Source organism: Sphaeramia orbicularis, chromosome 24 (assembly GCF_902148855.1).
Source record: "Sphaeramia orbicularis chromosome 24, fSphaOr1.1, whole genome shotgun sequence".
In the NCBI taxonomy this organism is placed as follows: Eukaryota; Metazoa; Chordata; class Actinopteri; order Kurtiformes; family Apogonidae; genus Sphaeramia; species Sphaeramia orbicularis.
Genome location: NC_043979.1, coordinates 5,231,532 through 5,253,677, shown reverse-complemented (window position 1 = coordinate 5,253,677; position 22,146 = coordinate 5,231,532). Strand labels below are relative to the sequence as shown.

The 22,146-nt window shown below is 36.1% G+C and overlaps 1 protein-coding gene across 2 annotated transcripts in view; it reads left to right on the top strand.

Moving 5' to 3' along the window:
- The first annotated feature begins 2,049 nt into the window (after positions 1-2,049).
- The window catches only part of LOC115414701 (heparan sulfate glucosamine 3-O-sulfotransferase 5), a 192,178-nt gene continuing 172,081 nt past the window's right edge, over positions 2,050-22,146 (top strand). For both annotated transcript variants that reach the window (XM_030127969.1, XM_030127968.1), the window contains exon 1: positions 2,050-2,493. The gene's annotated coding sequence lies outside the window, so the exon portion shown is untranslated. The remainder of the gene's footprint in view (positions 2,494-22,146) is intronic.

Below are 22,146 nucleotides of genomic sequence, written 5' to 3'. Positions count from 1 at the left end.
CTTTAACAATAAAATGTCAATAACCTGACCACATATGAACAACCTGAAATGTCTAAAGAAAAATATGTGTAATTTTAACAATATTCTGCCTGTTTTGTGCCTTGGTAGATCAGATCTGTAATGCACATGTATAAATCATAAGTTGAGGCATAATATTGATCAAATTGTACTTATTTTTCTTCAGAAATTTCAGTTTTTTCCAGTTATTCACATCTTTTTTGTTTTGGATAGAAATAGTTTCATCATTTAATGTTATTTTTTGCACTAAAAAATTTGGAGTTGTCATTATTTATAGGTTATTATGCTAAACTGGGCTGAATATGGTCCTTGAAAGAAAATGAGTTTGACACCCCTGCTCTAAATATTATAAGTTAAAGTCCAAGTTTACAATGAATTTCCTTTAACCCTCCGGTATCCTGTCCAGCAAGGCCCTTACTAAGCACCAAGTGTGCCTTTTTGGCACACTTGTGGAATAATGTCAAAAAATTTTCATACAGTTTGCTTTTAAATCTTTTACACTTTTTTCTATTTCATCAACTTGAGCCGTAAATAAAAATACCAAATACTCAATAATTGTCCCATTTTTTAACCCTTTAAATGCCGTGTTTGTAATGTAAACAAACCATTTTTTTGGATGCAAAAAACACAAAAAATGTATTTTTTTCAATTACTACATAAAAAGTGGATCACATATTATTTGATTTTTGCAGCCTGGCATATGTCAATGATTAACAGCAACACCAGTTAATTTGCATTATTATTTTTGGTGCTAGGTCAAACTCAGATAGCAAAATCATTATGGCTTAAATCTGGCCCAAAACTGGTATGCCATTTGGCAAAGTTCTGGGCGGAACTAAATGGCCCAAAATAGGCAAGCCAAAATCAAACCAGAAAGAAGCCAAAATTCACCCAAAACTAATTGCAGACTTCCAAAATATAGCCATAATTGTCCCAGTAAAGCCCCAAATCCCCATAATCCAGCCAAAAAGTAGCCAAAACTGACCCAAAGAGAGGCCAAAAGGAAGCCAAAATTCACCCAAAATTTGTGTTGATCATGCTTTTAAAATGAAGTGGGGTTTTCTTCTGGGTAGAAATTCCCTCTCTTTGCACAGTGTTTTGGCTTTACAGAAATATGCCAAAACACAACCAAAACACATCCATATATGGAACAAGATGTTGCCGCTCTTTAGTTAATCTCCTGGTTTGCCATAAACATGCCATACCATCCCTATACTTGATTCCACTCTTTGCCCAGTCTTTTGGTTAACCAGACATATGCCAGAACTCAGCCATATTCTGCTGGTGCCTCCATATCTATTATGGATAACCTAAGTCATACCACAGTTAAGCCTAAAGGTTTTCATAATGCCAAAAGAAAGCCAAAAATGCCACATGTATGCCATAATACTGCCAAAATATTTGCTATCTGGGAATGTTCAAAAATACTAGCCTCTGTCACCAAGTGTGCCAAAAAGGCACACCTATAAATCAAACTATTAAATATTATATATTGATTTATTTTTCTGCTCTAATTTGATTTTATTTTTGTAAATCAAGGTCAGCCCTAATCATACAAATCAAATGGAAGAAATAGTGTGTTTTAGGCACACTTGGGAGACAGATGCTAGTCTTGTAATTTTCTTTTGTTTACAATGTGCAAATTTTAGATGGTGGCCAGAATTTTAAAGATCATGCACAAATGAGCAACTTTTGAATTCTAACCTTATTTAAATTGTGAAACATAATATGAAGGTTTTTTTTAAAAAAAAAAAAAACGAAGTGCCAAGTGTGCCTAAAAGGCGCACCCGGATACCGTTGTGACTTGACTCTAGAGATATTTGTGTCCTTTCATGTCATCATCTGCAGATTCAGGATAAATGTGGTTTTATTTCTGTTTGTGGGTCTTCGGTAACTTTTCAACACCTTCACACTGAGCCGGGCATCTTTGCGCATCCGTCCCCCTCCTCCTCCTCCTCCTCCCTCTCCTCCTCCTCCCTCTCCTCCAGGAACACGCCCCAGCATCAGAGTGCAGCCGTTCATTCAGTCAGCAGAAGTACGCAGACAACATCCACGGGGATCCACGGGGATCCACGGGGCGCGGGAGGAGGTGGATTCACGCTGCGCTCCGCACCCTTCGCAACCACGTGAAACGAGAAAGCAGTGCGGATCGGGTCCTGGCAGGACACTTCCACTCTCCTGTTGTGCTTTGGTTCATGCTTTTGCGCACCTGTCCGTCCGTTACGCGCGCCGCTCCTCCACGGACCTTCCTCCCGGTGACTGTTCCGCTGCTGTTCGGCTTCACACCTTCCGCACCTGCCGCTCTTTACCCTGCGTAACCCCGGAGCCGCCACCAACCTCCGAGGCGGCTGCAGGGGGAGAAGGAGGAGGAGGAGGGGGGGGTGGGCATGTGGAGCGGCCGCGGGACCTCCGCTGCATCCCGGCGGCTCCTCCTGGAGGCGTAGAGCCGCCGCTCCCTTGGACCATGCCGAACAGGTAGGCACAGTCCCGGCTGTGTGTGGAGTTGTGCAGGATGGGTGTGTGTGTGTGTGTGTGTGTGTGTGTGTGTGTGTGTGTGTGTGTGTGTGTGTGTGTGTGTTCACGGTGGGAACATGATGCCTCTTTGTGTCTGTTCAGCTGTGAATCTAAGCTCAACTCATGACTCTTAACTTGTTTTCTCCATCACTGACATTCCTCTGGTCAAGGTCTAGTCCTCTAGTCCTTTTCTTTCTTTCTTTTTTTGTTCACTTGAGTTTTTCTTAAAATATTTTACACATATATTTGACAACACTACAAAAGATGAACATACGAACATTGCTTGGGTACATTATACCTATATCAACACATTTCCTTTATCTACACTGTAAAAAAAACTGTAGGATTAACACCAAAAAGTTGTAAAATTGCAAAAAAAAAACTGTTAGTGACAATACAATGCAAAGTTGTTTATCTGAAAAAAAAATTTGTGTTAACGATTAAATCAAATATAGCTGTAGTTTTTACAGGAAGAGTACATTAACCAAACCAGATTTCTATGTAGAAATTATGTATTTCTATTATTTTATTGTTGAAATAAGGGTGTATTTGCTTTTTTTTTTAAATAAAAAAGTTATTTAAAAAAAGTAAACATTTAACAATGTAACATTTTAAACTTGTAAATTAATGAGTTGGTAGAGTTGGTAGAGTGGCTCATCCAATAACCAAAGGGTTGGTGGTTCGAATCCTGGCTCCGTCTGTCAAAGTGTCCATGGAAGACACTGAACCTTAAATTGTTCCCAGTCGGACCTGGTGGTTTTGGAAAGTGCTTTAGACACCATGAAGGTGTAGAAAATGTGCTAAATAAGTACAGTCCATTTACCATTTAATCCAGTGTTAAATCTACATGTTTAAAATGTTAAATCTACATGTTACTCCATAAATATGTTTACAGTTGGATGTGTTTTTTACAGTATTGTTCTGGAAACCACAGCTGCCAGTTTTTTCCCATAAAAACAACAGAATTTTTTTTTTTTTTTTTACAGCGTAGTCTTTCCATCATTCTTCGCTCTGTTAACAGTCCATTTATTCCACTTTTGGTCCACTTGAATTTCCTGTAGTTGCAGTTTGTGAGTCACCCTTTCCGTTGTATATATTCCAGCAATAATTTCAATCCACTGGTCCTGTGTTGGTGGTTCTGTCCTTCCCCAGTTCCTTGTACTAGCTTTTTTGCAAGCCACTAAAACAGTGGTTCCCAACCTTTTTTGGCTCATGACCCCATTTTAACATCCCAAATTTCTGGTGACCCCAGACATTCAAAACTGAGACATTTTTTTTGGCTAAAATTAATTTGTTTTTGATCATGTAATAGTTTGCTATACTATGTTGCAAATAAAGGTTAATTTTAGATGACATTTAGTCTATATAATGTACATTATTATGGACAGAGGCAGAAAAGCTAGGTGTAGATTACTGCACAAAGTGAGAATTTTATTTTCCTTGGTCAGGATATGTACAGTCAGTCCAGCTTGAATTTACAAGGCTGACAATTAATACTGAACAAACAAGAACTCAAACTATGAATTATGAAAGAGCTGCAGCATCTGAAACCGACCACAATGAACATTTGACAGATAAACAGAACCACAGTGCTGCAGTTTCAGCTTCACAGTTTGTCATGTCTTTTATGTATTGGGATTGTCTCTCTCAAATCACCATATATTTCTTATTAGTAAGTTTTTTTTTTTTTTTTTTTTTTTTATCAATTACTAGAAATTTCAGGCAACCCCATTTGAATTCCAGGCGACCCCACGTGGGGTCCCGACCCCAAGGCTGAAAAACACTGCACTAAAAGTATCTTAACCAAATATATGTTGTTTCCCATTACATTTCCATCAGATAAGTTACACAAATACAGAACATCACAGCACATTGGAATCTCATACCCCATTATTTGCTTTTGTACTCTACACACAATTTCCCAAAACACAGTTATTTTATCACATTTCCAAAAAACCATGTGTGTGATCTACATCAAATTCTCCACATTCCCTTCAACATTTTTGCTGTCTGTTTAACTGCTTACTTTTCTTGGTTTTTGGGTCCTTTTCAAGTGGCTCCATGTGTCCTTGTTGAAATGGAAATGAGTAACACTTATAGGCTATCTTTTACACATTTTGTTATTATTGTCGCAACCATAAACCAACCATATGCAGTTATTAACCCCTTTCATGCATGATGTCCACTGGACACATAGTTTAAGCTCACTTTCCAAAGGGTTATAAAGGCAATATTCTCCAAACCGCATGGGAGCAGTCTGAGCCTAAGCAATACAATAAAAAAAGTATTATTTTAGTTTTAGAATTTGGATTGCTCTGTGATCTTATAAAGTTAACCTCCTAAGACCCAGTTATGGTTTTCTGTCCATGTTTGTGAACAAGTTTCACAGCTTTATACAAAAAAACCCCAAAAACTGTCCATTGCAAAAGACATTCCATAGAAAAAGTGCATCTGAAAAAACTGTTGCATCAAGATGTTTCCGATATAGGCAATTATTTAACTAAAAAAAGCCAAAACATGTAGTTTCCTGGGTCTCAGGAGGTTAAATATCTTCTTAATAAAACCATACTTAAAAAAAAAATCAAAATCAAAATGCATTTCAACTTTAGCCTAATTTTGAGTAATAAAATCAATCTAAACAAAAATCTAGATACTTTTTTTCACAATTCATGCATGAAAGGGTTAAAATGTAGACTACAATCCAAACCAGTGAAAGTAAATAGTACCAGTAGTCTGCTATTATTGTATGACACTGAAGGTATTCATCTGCTTACTCTATTGTGAAGAAAGCCTTCACATACCAGCAGATTTTTGCTGGACAACACAATAATGATAAATGTCATTGTTTTCTTAAGTGTAGTTCTGTAAAAGCACAGAAAGTTGGATTTATTCTCATATTCTGTATAAACTAATCGTAAAGAGCTTCTTAAAACCCTTTCATGCATGAATTATGAGAACCTTAGTTGAGATTTTTTTTCCTGAGTGTTTTCGTTCGTCTTTAGGCGTGAAAAAAACAAAAAAAAACAGTTGGATTGAAATGTTTTTATGAACCTATTTTTCATGGAGTTACAAAAATCTCCACTCAGCTGGACACCATGTGTTTAATTTTTAAGGCAAAGAAACATATATTTAAAACCCATCATCAGAAAGTGATATAGTGTGTGAAAACTATGAAATAAAAACATTTTTTCATGCAGCTAATCTGATGTTTTGTCACATTTTAACATACTCTTATTACTCAGTTCATGGAGATAATATGCAAAAAAAACAAAAAAAAACCAACACCATTTTGAGTAAGAAAACTGTTAATTACAGTGTAATAACAACTAGCAATTGATTTACACTAAAACATGTCCCTGCAGATCAGGTTTATCAAGAACAGAAGAGGTACAGTAATGGTATGAATTGCAGTGTATGGGGTGAAGCGTCCACTGGGTTGGCTGATATGGAACTAAGACAACAAAACCCATGAATATACAAGAGAACAGCTGTAGAATACCTGTCCACTGTAGTGACCAGTATGCATGAAAGGTTAAACATTCACCACTTTGAGCTGAAATGGATATCTTTTGACTCCAGCTATTTCTGTCCTAAAATGGCTCTACCAATATTTACCTCTTTAAATGCAATCCGACTAGCCTATCATATTTTTTTAAGTTCTCTTGCTGATTATTTTTTAAAAGACAAGTATGCCTTATGATGAGGTTGTAGCTATACTATAAAAAAATGGAGTTTCTTTCCTGCAGGATCGACTGGTGCAAAATAAATTTCATTGATCAAACATCATGTATTTTTCAAAAGCGAATGTGTGAATTTCTGAGCATGTAGCAGCTGAAACATTGTCCAACCGCTCAACAGCTCCACTCCTGCTTTTATTTCAGTAAAGTTTTGTCCGTTTCAACTCACAACAGATTTTTCTACTTTGACTTTTTCAACATTTCCTACGTTTTCCTTCTTCGTGTTGGTCCCCATCAGTCATGTCTCTTGCCATTTATTATTGTCTCGGGCGACAGGTGCTATTTTCAGCGCGGCCGCTTGTCATCATCATTCTGCATTAGCTCTCTAATAGGGGTTTTGTTATTAGTTAAGTGCCTAAAGCTCTGTGGCAGTCTGTGAGAATGAAGATGGAATCACATAAATGTAGAGTGATGAGCGCTGCTGTGGTCTGCACGATGTTGTGGTTTTAATAACGGGAAAATAGTCATTATTACAGAAGATCCTCAAGGTGCGTGCTTCATCTAGAAGACATAGACAGGTTCTTTAGCCTTGAATAGACATTATGTGCACCGCTGGACTCCTAAACACTGACAGTGTCTTGGAATTAAAAGAATCAACAGGGTGTTAAATGCTTGGATGCAGGAGATGACAGGATTTTTCATTTCTCATCAGTGCAATATGTTTTCTTAGTGTTTACATTCCCACTTCTTAGCAGGAAATTATCAAAAAAAGCGTGACTTGGCAGCACTGGCAGTTTCTGTTAATCAAATGCTGAATATTTTCTCACTCTGAGTCTAAAGCTGATTATTTTCATCTTTAATTCTTCTGTTGATTATTTTCTTGATGAGTCGATCAGTTGTTTTATCTGCACAATGTCAGAAAAGTGTTTCCTGAATCCCAAGAGAATTTTACAGTTACAGAATATTTACACAAAGTGATTATAGCGCTAAACCACGGGTCTCAAACATGCGGCCCGGGGGCCAAATGCAGCCCACCAGAGGTTCCAATGTGGCCCGTGGGGTGAATTTGCAAAGTGCTAAAATTCCACAGTCGTGGCTACGGAACTCATTTTAGTTCCGGTTCCACATACAGACCAATATGATCTACAGTCAAATAATAACAGCATAAAAACCTACAAAAAATAGCGACTCCATATTTTCCTCTTGCTTTGATGTGAAGAAAATAATATTACACTATGCCTATAGATAATACAAACTTCAATTTTTTTCCTTTGTTTTAGTGCAAAAAATAACATTAAATTATGAAAATATTTACATTTACAAACTATCCTGTAACAATAAAATGTAAATAATCTCAACAAATATGAACAACCTGAAATGTCTAAAGAAAATTAAGCACAATTTTAACAGTTTTCTATGTTTAGTGTCTTTGTAGGTCCGATCCATCATACACATGTAGAAATGATAAGTTAAGGCATAATATTGGTAAAATTGCACTAAATATTCTTAAGTTTTTCATTTAGACTTCGGTTTTTTCAGGTTATTCACTTTTTTTTTTTTTTTTTTTGGGTAGTTTATAAAAGTAAGTATTTTCATAATTTAATTGGGTTTTTTTTGTACTAAAACAAAAACAAAAATTTGGAGTTGTCATTATTTATAGATTATTATGCTACTATTTTACTGGTCCAGCCCACTGGAGATCAAATCGAGGTAAATGTGGCCGCTGAAAGAAAATGAGTTTGAGACCTCTGCTCTAAACTGTTTTTGGCTGATTTATCGCTCCTTATAGGACACATAACAAACCAGTCTTTACAAAACTTTGCTTATGGCTCCCATCAGGCTTCTCAACTGGAAATTTTGACTTTGAGGGAAAGTAATCGTCCAACAGAAGAGAAATTGCAACCAGAAATGTGTTGATTTTCTTCATGGTTAGTTTGTTGTTCACTTATTTGGGTGTTTATGGTTTCTATTAAAGTCAAAAACTATTTTAACACTTTCCCGACAGCTGGTGATGGCAGCTGTTGGATTTCTCTAGAATCAGCTGACCTCTATCTCTCATCTTGAAGATTTCAGTTCTAAAATTGTAAAAACTTCCATGTAAACATCACTGGACGATAAAATGATTGAAATTATTATAATTTGGGTTTCCACTATTAACAGTTTGACAACAGACTTTACTTATCTATTATTATTATTATTATTATTATTATTATTATTATTATGATGTATCTTCAACTAACAACAGAAAGGGTGTGTATTGGCAAGAATCTGGCGATACAATACAAATCACAATACTAAGATCATGATACAATATATCACGATATATCATGATACTGTTAAAAAGGCAATTTTTTTGTTTGTGTTTCTTTTTTTTTTTTTTTTTTTTTTAAAGATTATTTCCTGGAAAAATTGAATTACACCAAAAATGTATACAAATACTAAACCCATTTTTATTTGATCAAAACAGGACCTAATGCTGTATCACAATATTTTTCAAATTCTCCCTAGTTTCCGAAAGAACTAACATCTGCCACTCTCAGACAGCAAAAAGTGCTTTTAGGATCCTTCAAATAAGCATTAGTTAATAAAACAGTGTTAAATAATAATAAATAAGATATAAACAATAAAGAAAACCAAAAAACGACAATGAACCTCTGCCATATCTGCATTTGAATAAATACCTAAAAATATCGATGCAGTACTTTTTAATATCGAAGTATTCTAAAATGAAATATCGCGATATATTGCAGAACCAATATTTTCTAACACCCCTAAACAACAGTTGTTAATATTCTAATGCTTTTTTCTAATGCAGTATCTTTTCATATAATTGTGTTGAGTGTAAAACTTTGCGTTGTTGTGTTGACTTGTACTGGTCTTGCTTCGTAAGGCACTTTGGGCTGTATTTTGTGTGAAATGTGCAACAGAGTTGGAGTTCAACAAAAAACTGACCATCAGAATAAAAGGTGACAGTTAACAACTAACTGACTGATAGATTTAACCATTGGAGCTCTGAATTAATATCATTCTGTTTCATAATAATGATCTCTACACATTTTTCTTTGGCTTTTGGGGTTACTTTGTTTAGTTTGTTTAGGTAAAATACAAAATTTTTCAGTGATTGTTTTGTTTAACTTTATTTTATGTCACACTGATAAAAACATTTTCTCATCTTCATAATTCTCTAGATTTCTGAAACATTCTAGTGTAAAGAAAAGTTTAAAACCACAAACAACTAATGATATAATGATTGGACCTTTATTGTAATAAATGTCATCTGATTTAGACTTTTTTTTTTTTTTTTAATTTTGTCGCAAAGGGCATTGTGAGAATGGGAATTCCATGCAGCAGTAATTTCACTGTTTCTTTGTGAGTGTTGAACACAAATGTGGCCTTTACCGTTATCCATCGACTATACTCATTCTTTAAAACGACCCTGGTGGACTGGATAATTTTACATTGTAGCGATCTGGCTCATTTTCTTGCCAAATCAGTGAGAAACTGCTTTTGCTTCCCACAATGCACCTCGCAACAAAATTTTCAAAAAGGCCCAAGTTACGTTTCGGTTTGTTATGTAAACAAGCGGACTGCATTTTTGATGAAGTCATCTTCGAAGTTGTTGATTGATATTCAGTGATTCAGGTGCATAAGCACAGAAAGACTAATGGATTAGTGATAATTAGGATATCACTGGGGTTTTACAAATTTGAAAAAAAACTTAGGGATGCACCGATACCACTTTTTTCCAGACCGAGTACGAGTATGAGTACTTACATTTGAGTACTTGCCGATACCGAGTACCGATGCGAGTACTTAATAATCCCATTCCAGTTCTTAGTTCCTTTTGTAAATGTGCTTTATTGTCGTTGTCATTAGTCTGACTGCAATAAGGTGCTGCTACTGACATTTAATGTGTTGGAATGAGCGTTTCTCAATCAATCCACCAGGGGGCACCGCTCTGAATTAACCATACTGGACAAATACTATGAAGAAGTGTAAAGTTTTTTTAGAAGAAGAAGAAAGTCAGTAATAACAAACATGGAGACGACAGAGGCAACACTAATGTGATACTAATATTGCAGCATTTTTGCTGGTAAGATTTAAAAGCGAAGCCTCAGGAGGTAGAGAAAAGATAAATGAGCCATAAGTTTCGTTTTCACTTCTGCTGGCGGCGGTCCACACCGCTCCTTACCCCCGTAGTATTATAAGTAGGATGGAAACTGGCCCAGCCCTGGGTAGTTGTCATGAATCTGTCAGTAGTTTTTCTCTAACTCACCCAGTTGCTCTTTGAACAGATCCTCTACACTCCACGGTTCCTGCTGGTATTCTCTGTCTGGGTACACATCCGCAAGCACCTGGAAAACGGATGGAATGTACGCAGAGGACGGACAGAACGCTGCATCAGTATCCGTCTGTGTCTTTAACGTTACTTGCAGTCAGAGTTACTTTTATCATCGTCATTTATTTTGAAAAATCTCCACACTCTTCACACTCCCCACACATTATTCCACCGCTGCGTACCTGCTGCACTGAACTGTGAGTGTCACACGGCCATTAGTGGTATCAATGCAATGTATTGGATTACTTTTACGAGAACGAATACAAGTACACAAACTGAGTATCGGAGCCGATGCCCGATACTGGTATCGGATTGGTGCATCCCTAAAAAAAAATTTGTGATGAAAGTCATACGTTGCTTTAATCAGTTGATTTCTTTGCTAAAATGTAGAACCTGACAGAGAAAGACAAAGAATCACAGAAAAAAACAGAGGAGACAAAAAAAAGCATTAATTTATACACAAAAAACACTGATAGATGAGTGATCATCCAAACTGTAGAGATCAAACAAAGGCATGAGGAGGTCGTGGCCTCAGTAGATTAGTTTTCATGCATGTTTTCTAATTTTCAAACAGATTTTCTGGAATTTTGTAAAGATAAACTGAGAACATCTGCAGTGAACACTTCCATCCATCCATCCATCCATCCATCCACCCACTCACCCATCCATCCATCCATCCAATTTTATTTATATAGCACAACAACATAACAAAGTTATCTCATGGCACTTTACGTTTAAAGCTGGTTTATACCAGACTCTTAAGCCAGTATGAGGGTAAAGCATAGGTGCACCTGAATGAAAGAAAGAAGAGCATCATGGGAGGCAGTTGAGTTGGAGGACATGATGAGACCATCACAGATGGTGGACAGAGTCTCTAAAACCACACATGCAGGAGCTTCTTTATCTGTTTCATTGACATGAGTCAGCTGTTCATCATCTTTATCTGATAAATCTGTTTCCAGCAGCAGGTCGAGGAGATAACGTTTTAACTTTATCATAGTTAGAAACAACAGGTACAGTAGAACCTCAGAGTATGAGTTTAATATGTTCCATGACCGAGCTCTTTTTGCGATTTACTTGTTTTACAAATCAGTTTTCCCCATTGAAATGAATTGAAATAGAATTAGTCCATTCCAGCTGCAAAAAACACCCAAAAATTCTTTTAAAAGGGTTTTTAAAACAGAAAAAGTGCCATTAGAGAGAGTTAAAGAGAGTGCAAAAGAAATAAACTGGTGTATTAACTTATTTACCGTAAAGATGAGACGATCTGTGCAAGAGGAGGACAGTGGAGGAGGAGGAGGCGCAGGAGGAGGAGGAGGAGGGGGAGGAGGAGGGGGAGGAGAGGAGGAGAGGAGGAGGGTTATTGTTTGGAAGGAGAATCATAATCGCGTTTTCTCTCGTGAGATCTGTCGAGCGGAGGCTGATCCTGTGTCTCCAATCTGAATGCTGATTATAAAACTGAGAGTATGTGATAAAGTGTTTTTCTTTTCTTTTGTTTTTTTATCTCACCAGCTGATGGGATATGAGTTATTGTGAAGGCACTTGGTCTTCGTCTTCATCGTCATCTTCATTAGCAATCCCTTCAAAAATATCCTCTGATGAAACTAATGGTCAGATTAATTTAAAACATTTTCCGTATCTAGTTTGGGACAAGTCCTGTGATGAACTGGCGGCTCGTCCAGGGTGTACCCCGCCTTCGCCCCTATGTGGCTGGGGTAGGCTCCAAGCGACCCCCGTGACCCTAGTGGGATGAAGCGGGTTCAGAAAATGAATGAATGAATAGTTTGGGACAATGTGCAAAGTTTGCAGTTTTAAGAAGTTTTGATTTTTGAATTTTTGATGAATTTTTGAATTATAATACATTTGCTTTAATTTAGAATGGTCCATATTTTGATGGTTTGTAACCTGTAAATGGTTACAGATATCAATATAGTTCCTACTGGTCACTGATAGAAGCCATATATGGACTTTAATTTAATTAGTTGAGCTATCCTCCAAAGTACCACCCACTTCTATTGTCAGATTGATCTCCTGCATCCAGACCAAAGGACTCTAACATAGAACAGAACCAGACAACCTCACAAATTCAACTGGGGATTGATTCTGGAACATGACACTGACACAGGGACATTGGAACTATTTTGTGATACTTGTATGATTGAAGTTTACTGCATCCACATCCTTCCATGGTAAGAGCAGGGTTAATGTGCACCCCAGGACATTGTTAGTATTGCTACTAAATGTTATTAATAATAGGATTATTACTATTAATAGTATTATTAGTACCATACCATACCATACCAACTTTATTTATAAAGCACTTTAAGAACTTTACAGCTGGCCAAAGTGCCGTACACCAAACATAAAACAAGGAATTAAATAAGTAAATAAAACTAGTGAAAACACAGGGTGTTAAGTGGGCTAAGAACAACACAATACAAACATAAAAACAAAGACAAGTTAAAATCTGTTAAAAACAGCATTAACAAAAAAAAAAAAAAATCTAGTAAATCTTAGTATTTACTGAAGTCAATGAATGGTGAATCATGCCAAGTGGAGAATCACCCTTCATGATGATGAAGTGAGATCAGTTCACATGTGATCAGAGGAGACCCACATGGAGACACATTCTCCAGCTGTGAACAGATGTACGAATCCCCCAAAAAGCGTCAGAAAACCACATCTGAACACAACCCCCTTAACAGAGATAGGAGGTAACAAAAGCCTCTTTTCCGATGCAAGAATTTTACCAGGAATTTTTGAAAAACCTCTGTGTATTTCCACCAAAATTAAAAGTAAAAAACTTTCCCTCGACCCCAAATTTTCCCTGAAAAAAGTTACCTAGTAGAGGGGTGGGACTTTTCAGATTCCCGGGAATTCTAGGGGGCGGGTCTATGTGCTGAAGAACACTGATTGGTGGAGCACACTTGCAGCCTTCCACACTTACGTTCATTCACAATGTTCAAGCCATTGTGCACCTGGAAACTTGTTTATTCCATTTCTGCAAGTTTCACTTTGTTTGTGTTTTGATTGTTTTAGAAGATTGAGCAAAAGAAGAGAAGCTAAGAGAAGTGGAGGACGATGAGGCTCATTTGAATACATTTCCAGGAAAATTGAGGTAGAAACATGAAACCGCACAGATTACCAGGAATTTTTTTACCCAAATAAATTAAAAGTTTCCTGGAGAAAAGGGGCTTACATCCAAAATATCTAAACTTTACATGAGTATTTATTCTTCTGACTATTTCCTACATTTTAACTCAAGTACGATATTTGTACTTTCTACTTGCGTCATAATACCACTCATTATAATTGAGTGGAATTATTGAAAATTTGCAGTTTGTGTCATTGCACGTGTTCCTGACAATATTTAATCTGAAATGAAAGAGACATAAAAACCACAATTCTCTGACCTGTTCATGGGTGAATATCATATATGACAAACAGAATAAAAGACATAGCGATAATAAGATAAAAGACAAAAAATGATGCGAAACATGTAACAAGACGAAACCAATGCAATAAGTTGTAATTAGAAAAGCAATGTATGTGATGTAACAGGATAAAAATAAAGAAAATGCCATAAGAACACAAAAAGAATATAAATCATTTAATACAAAAAAAAATATCAGAAATGGTGAAAACAATATATAAGACAAAAACAATGACACAACATGCATAAAAAGATGAATAATGTTAAAAACAGTGTGAAAATAGCATGATATAATGTAACCAAAACACTGACATATTTGCTAATTTTGTGATTTGGGTTTTAATTTGCTTACATTATTTATTTCAACTAAAACATCAAAGAATCTATAAATCTAATTTAATACCAAACTAATAATACCACACTGATGTTTTTTTAAGTGTCATCTGTTACATAATTTTAACCTCATTTGTTCTTTCAAGTCGTGTTTCCTGTTGCCTTTTACATCATTTTATTTTTTCTGTTGTATTCCTTATGGGTTTTTTTTTTTCTCATTCTTTTTGTCATTTTTATCCTTTTTTTTTTTTACCTGTACTGAATTTTGAGGGAATATAATAGAGCAAAGCCTTTCTCCTAGAATGATTTACTTCTTACTTTTCAGTTAGAATTATTCACCAGTTATTTTGAACTTTTTATGTTCAGGTTAAGATATTCCTTACTTTGATTTAGATTTTCATGATAACATTATTTCTTATGGTATAATTTTTGGGGGGGTTATATTTATCCTAATAATAAGTCATAATTTTTTCTTGCACTTAAATCAATGGTTTCTAACCTTTTTTGGCTTGTGACCCCATTTTAGCATTACAAATTTCTGACAACCCCAGACATTCAAAACGGAAACATTTTTTTTGCTAAAATTAATTTGTTTTTGATCATGTAATAATTTGCTATACTATGTTGCCAGTAAATGTTACTTTTAGATGACATTTGGTCTATAAAATGTATATTATTATGGATGGAGGCAGTAAATCCAGGTGTAGATTACTGCACAAAGGGAGAATTTGATTTTTCTTGGTCAGGGTATGTACAGTCAGTCCAGCTGGGATTTACAAGGCTGACACTTAATACTGAAAAAACAATAACTCAAACTATGAATTATGAAAGAACTGCAGCATCTGAAACTGACCACAATGAACATTTGACAGATAAACAGAACCACAGTGCTGGAGTTTCAGCTTCAAAAATTTTTCATGTCTTTTATGGATTGTGATTGTATTTCTCAACTCACCATATTTTTTGTATTAGTAAGTTTTTTTTTTTTTTTTTTTTTTTTTTTACATTTTTATCAACTACTGGAAATTTCAGGCAACCCCATTTGAATTCCAGGCAACCCCATGTAGGGTCCTGACCCCAAGGTTGAAAAACACTGACTTAAATCATTATGTCAGCCTTTAAAAATCCACTGAGTTGACTTAGAATAAAGAAGTTGAATCACTACTTATATCTACTTACTACTTGAATCACTACTTATATATATCACAGTAGAGATTGAAATCCAGTAGGATTCGTAATCCTACTAGGACAGATAGGAATTTTAGTTTGTCCTAGGACAAACTGAAATCCTATCTGTCCTGGGGTTAGGGTTAGGGTTAGGGTTGGGTTAGGGTTAGGGGTTAGGGGTTAGGGTTAGGGGGTTAGGGTTAGGGTTAATCTTCAGATCCTAATTTCTTGTAGGATTTCAGTTTGTCCTAGGACAAACTAAAATTCCTATCTGTCCTAGTAGGATTACGAATCCTACTGGATTTCAATCTCTACTGTGACATATATATGTATATATATATATGTGTGTGTGTATATATATATAAATATATATATATATATATATATATATATATATATATATATATATATATATATATTTTTTTTTTTTTTTTTTTTTTTTTTTAAGTGTCTGTTTCTCTGAGCTAAAGTCTCCTTCTGTTTCCTTTTGTTTTGTTCTTTTTTTGAGCCATAAACTTCTCAGAGTTTTTCACATTTCACAGAAGCATAAATAGTTGTTGCAGAATCATAGTAATTTTCTTCTTACTCTGGTTCTGTGGTTTAGGTCTGAGCACATCCCATCCTCTCACTTTGTCTCGTTCAGTCTTTTCCCCTTCACCTAAAGGCGAATCGTGCGTCACCTCCGAATGACACCCATGAATCAGGTGGGACCTAGAGTGGATCTCATCAAAGATTAGAGGTAGATGTGTTCCTGGAGGTCCAATTTGAGCCATCGGAGGTCATGATGGCAAAGCGCTCGGAGCAGCACCACACCATATTGTCCTATTCATCTTAATGACTCCTGTGGGCAGGGCTGTGGCGGACGTTGAGGGAAGGGCCCGGGTAAAGGTCCGCCATGACCTTCTGGGACTTAACAAATGGAGCGGCTCCGCCTGGCAGACCAAACCGCCAGCCTCGGCCAAGTCCAGTAAAACTCAGAACAGGGAGAGAGGAGCAGAGAGTTAGTGTATCGGTCTGGTTTTACAGCGCTCTTTCCAGTGCATCAATCTGGCCGTTCCCTCGCGACAAGGCCACTTATTACATTTCGCTCACGTTCGCCTTTTGCAGAAGCGCTAATTGAATGCATCCAGTATTCAGGCAGGGACCCACCTACCAACATGACCTTGTTTCCCTCAGTTCCTGATAACTTTAGTGTTGGGAGTGAAGCCCTGTAGCGTGCTGTGTCATCACTCCAGATGCATGATGGTCAACCTGCTATGTCCAATTTACAAAGTCGTGTTTGGGCTGCGCTAACATAGATTAATTTCTGGCCAAGCAAGCAATTATGGAGGAAGACGCAGTGAAAGGCGGAGGAGGGTGAGGGTGGCTCTGTGGGATTGAAATCTGAGGATGGTGCAGAAATTTGTCAGGCCTCTGTGCTGACACCCTTATCCAAGTCATCTTCTCCCCTGTTGGTGATATATGACTAAGGTGACCGCGATCATTATTCACATGCTGATCGTCGTCATCGTCTTCTTCTTTTTTTTTCCCCTGGCGTGCCTTTCCCTCCTGAGTCTGATCAAGTGTGCTCTATTATCCCACAGTAATGATTTGTGAAGGTCTGTGTGGCGCTGTCGCATCTGAAGGGCGCCGTCGCAATGCCTTCCAAAACAATATCATAACCCATGTCCATTAGCCATATGGGTTCCATTCCACACATTTGCCTGATGCAATTTTAGCCCCCCCCACCCACCACCACCACTGGCATCCCGCTACAGGCTAGCCAGGGTTTAATGTAATCAGATTTTTTTTCATTTGACTTTTGCACCTTCCATCGGTGGCTTATTTTCATTTAATATTTGCTTTGTATTTATCATTATGGTACAAAAACAATTGTTACATCACTGTTTTTTTAAATATGAGTCACACTGTTGTTGATTATTCATATTATTCAATTCATTATTAAGTGTTTTTTGTGTGAGAAAATGAAAATGTATAGTCCTCAAAGGAACATTTATGCTCATCTTCAGTTCTAAACCTCGTCAAGGTCACTGATGGGTGAATTAACCAAGCATACATGCTTGTGAAGTAGGAGGAAACCTGCACAATGTGAGGAGGTCATCCAAACTGGGAAATGAGTTCTGAATTCTTTATCACGCTAATTATCGGACTGAGTTGCCAATGCTTTTTTTGTTCTCATTTGACAGAAAATGCTGTGTTTATTTCTTTTTTTTTTTTTTTTTCTTTCCATTCTTAGTAGCAAGTTATACAAAACTTCCCTTTTGGGTACAATTCAATATCCACACATCAAATTTGAAAGAAGTTGCTAATCCAAGATTTTTAGTCGAATATAGAACAAATAAAATAAAGAAAGAAAAGTGGGCTGGAGGAGAGGGCTTACTCCACTACTTCATCAACAAGATAAAACACATTAAGGTGTGTATGTTTACATTAACCTAAACAGAAATGTATGCCATATAACTGTTTTCACATAACCAATGTATTCAATTTACATCCATTAAAAATTTAACATAGTTTGTCCATTTTGACCAAATAGTAAAAAAAGATTCCCTTTGATCCTTAAAGCAAAATGTCAATTTTTCCAGAATGAAGATGTCCTGTATGATGACAATCCATTCTTCCGTTGTGGGAGCTTCAAGCTTTAACCAAGAACATGCTGCATTTTTGCATACATTTAGACCTTCGTTATTACAATACTTACAAAATTGAAGTGCTACAAAGTATATCTGCTCACTAATGAAGCTACCATGCAATTCTAGTTTTGTGACTGATACACTTTAAATAAGTCTGTTGGGGTAAATACAGTATCTTTTCTCACTATCTTTTCTTTGTAGAGTGATAGAAAAATTTTAGCAAAGTTTTTTCTTGTTCTACACTGAAAAAAAAATCTGTAACTTAACAGAATTTTCACTGTTCATTTTACAGATTTTTCCTGTATTTTTACGATACAGGAAAATATCAGTGAAATTACAAAAATAGACTGATTTTACATGTCAAATGTAAAATAACATGAAAAAAAACTGTAACTGTGAATAACCATAAAATTTCCATTTTTTTTAAAGATTTTTTTTTCTTTTTTCACAGAAAAATACAGTTAAAATACATTTGCAAATGTATCATAACTTCACAAATATTTATTTTCTATTTATGAGATTAAACCATTAATTTAAAGTTTAATACTGTAAAAAAAAACAACAAAAAAAAAACGTGATGTATCATAACTTCACAAATATTTATTTTCTATTTATGAGATTAAACCATTAATTTAAAGTTTAATACTGTAAAAAAAAAAAAAAAAAAAAAAAAAACGTGATAAAATTACTGACAGTTAACTGTTAAAGAAGTATTTGTTCTCTAAGTTTAACAAGACTTGTTTGTTAATTGACAAATATCTTGTGTAATTACGGGAGGTTTCACAACAAAAATGTTGAATAAATGTATTTTTGTGAATGTATAACATGTATAAGCACTGATAAACTGTCCAAATATAGTTTTTATCAGTGAATTGTGCAACTTAGTCTCATTGAAAAGTATTTATATATACAGGGGTTGGACAAAATAATGGAAACACCTTAAAAAATCAACAAAATATAATTTAATATGGTGTAGGTCCGCCTTTTGCGGCAATTACAGCCTCAGTTCTCCGAGGTATTGATTCATACAACTTGTGAATTTTTTCCAAAGGAATTTGAAGCCATTCTTCAGTTAGAATACCCTCCAACTCTTTTAGAGACGATGGCGGTGGAAATCGACGTCTTACTTGAATCTCTAAAACTGACCATAAATGCTCAATAATGTTGAGGTCTGGGGACTGTGCCGGCCATACGAGATGCTCAACTTCATTAGAATGTTCCTCATGCCATTCTTTAACAATTCTAGCTGTATGGATTGGGGCATTATCATCTTGAGGTGAAGGCGTTTCCATTATTTTGTCCAACCCCTGTATATTTATAGGTAATTTGATTGTTTTAATACATGTAAATATTCTTTATTAAAAATTAAAAAGTCAAAAAAATATGCAAAATCTCATGTAAAGTTAGGGCAAAAAACTGTATTTTAATTATGGAAAATTACTGTATTTTTATGAGATGGTTATTTTCCGTTATTTAACAGTATTTTTCGGCACCCATGGTGCCAGAATAATGCCATTTTTTTTTACGCGTTTTTTTTTTTTTTTACAGTGTGCAGTTTAGGTGCTCTCCAAAAATACCGTGTCTTAGTTCTAAAATAGTGGATAAAACTGAGGCTCCTTTTGTCCAGCTTTTAGTGCAATAATGTCCTATTGGTGCAAGGAATGAGTGTGGCGTTTACTAATGCGATCAGTTATTGATGCAGTGCATCAGTTGTCTCCTGTAAATGCTTGTTATGATTATGAAACAGTCATACAAACTAATTAACATTTAACCTTTTTAAATCCATTCATTTCATGCATCCCTAAGCCTTTGCTAAAGTTCAGTGGCTTTTCACATAGGGTTAACGTTGACCTTAGGCTTATAAAAGACAAACTCTAAGGCCAACATGCATAAACATCAGCTGTAACTAAGGCTGTGTGGTGAGAGGACTATGCAAAGTATCTTAAAACATTATGTTTGTCACGCTCTGTATCAATTTATATGTATGTTTAATTTTGACATTTTTGTTCTTCCACATGATGGGAGGCAGAAAAATTGTGTGAAAACAACATGAATAAACTTGGTGGAGAGTGACTGCATCATGTAATAGAGCTGAAGTTATCAATTATTGTTGTAATTGATTCATCTTTTGATTGCTTTCTTGGATTTGGTTCAATTAAATGATTATTTGAATGGGTGAAAAAACGATGTACAAATGTGAAGCAGACATGTCTGAAAATGACAAACTTGTCTTTTATTCCAGAACCAGCTGAAACAACAACCACAAAAAGTGTAAAAGTAAAAGGATATAATAAAAAAAAATCTATATATAAATAGCAACAATAATAACACTATAAAGTAATTAATAAAAATATCTACACATATAAACAATAACAAACATGTCCAATGACATCTAGGGTGGCTGTGGCTCAGTTGGTAGAGCGGGTCGTCCAATGACCAAAGGGTTGGCGGTTTGAATCGTGACTCCACGTGTCGAAGTGTCCTTGGGCAAGACACTGAACCCTAAATTGCTCCCAGTAGGGCCAGGCAGCGCCTTGCATGGCAGCAGCTGCCTGCTGGTGTATGAGTGTGTGTGTGAATGGGTGAATGTGAGGAATTGTAAAGCGCTTTGGACACCATGAAGGTGTAGAAAATGCGCTATGTAAGTTCAGTCCATTTACCATTTTTTTTACCATCAACAAACAGTCTTCAACACATTTGTATGACTGAATGTTTTTGTGAAAGCTTCAAAGTTTAAAGGAATAAGTGATGGTTCCAATGAAGACAAGTGAACAAATAGAAATTTTCTGCCTTTTTGTCCTTGTTTTTTCTGTTGTTTGTGTTGATCCTGGCATCATGTGCATCACAGTAAGCATCCGTGTGAAACACAACAGTGGAACCAATGTTTTAACGGCAGTAAAATTAAGGAAACAAAGCTTTTATTCAGGAAAATTGTATTCAAATTACTGCTACAACAACCAATCGATTAAATTGATCCAAATCGGTTCTTAAAAGAGTTGGCAACAAATTTGGCAGTCGATTCGTTGGGTCTTGAGCATGCTAGTGTTGAGGCATGCCCGCACGCTAACTGGATAACTGGAGCTGGTTGAAGACTATGGCTTGCTAGTCTCTAGCCATAACAAGTCTAGGTAGCGGGCTAGTGCTCAATAACCTGGGGCGCTGTAAAGGGGGGGTAAACATGACGAATTCATGTGGCCCAGTGGATATAGGTTAGAAGTTGTGAAAATTTCGTGTTAAGCTCCAGAGTTACAGAGAAGCGTAGAAGCCGGGGGTTGGACGTCCTAAGTTTCACCTTCGGTTTCACACCAGTTACGGTAGTTGCAGCACTTATGGAACGCACTCCCACATTTATACCCCCCACCCTCGGACGACAAAATGGGCCCACAACGTTTACCTATCATGGGGCCCACAATTGCTACTATACCCAAAGCCATTGTGGAGCTTTAATCATTAGTGACTTGTCTGCAGCCTATATTGCTTTGGGTTAAATACTGAACTTTGAGAACCGAATCTTTTGTGTTTATTCAATGAATCGTTAGTTGCAGTTTTAATTTGAATAATTTCAATGAACCAATTCAAGTCGATTAATCATTTCAGCTCTATTAGTAAGTCATCATTTAGTCTGTTTTAACCTCCTAAGACCCAGCTATGGGTTTTCCGTCCACATTTATGGACAAGAGTTTCACAACTTTATACAAAAAAAAAAAAAAAAAAAAGAAACGAAAACTGCCCACCACAAAGGACATTCCATAAAAATTTTTAAAAACTACATCTGAAAAAAACTGTTGCATCATGATGTTTCCAATATAGGCACTTATTTAATAAAAAAAAACAAAAAAAAAGCTTGTACTTTGCTGACATTTCCTGGGTCTTAGGAGGTTAAGTTGTAAATTTTGTAACTTTAGTGTCATTTAAAAGTTAGTGGACACTGAACACCTGACCGTTAAGCTGTTTGTGAGTTTAATATTTGCATCATTGTGAACCAGCCCTCCCTCTGCATTTGCATTATAAAGCCTGTGGTCATATTTGCTC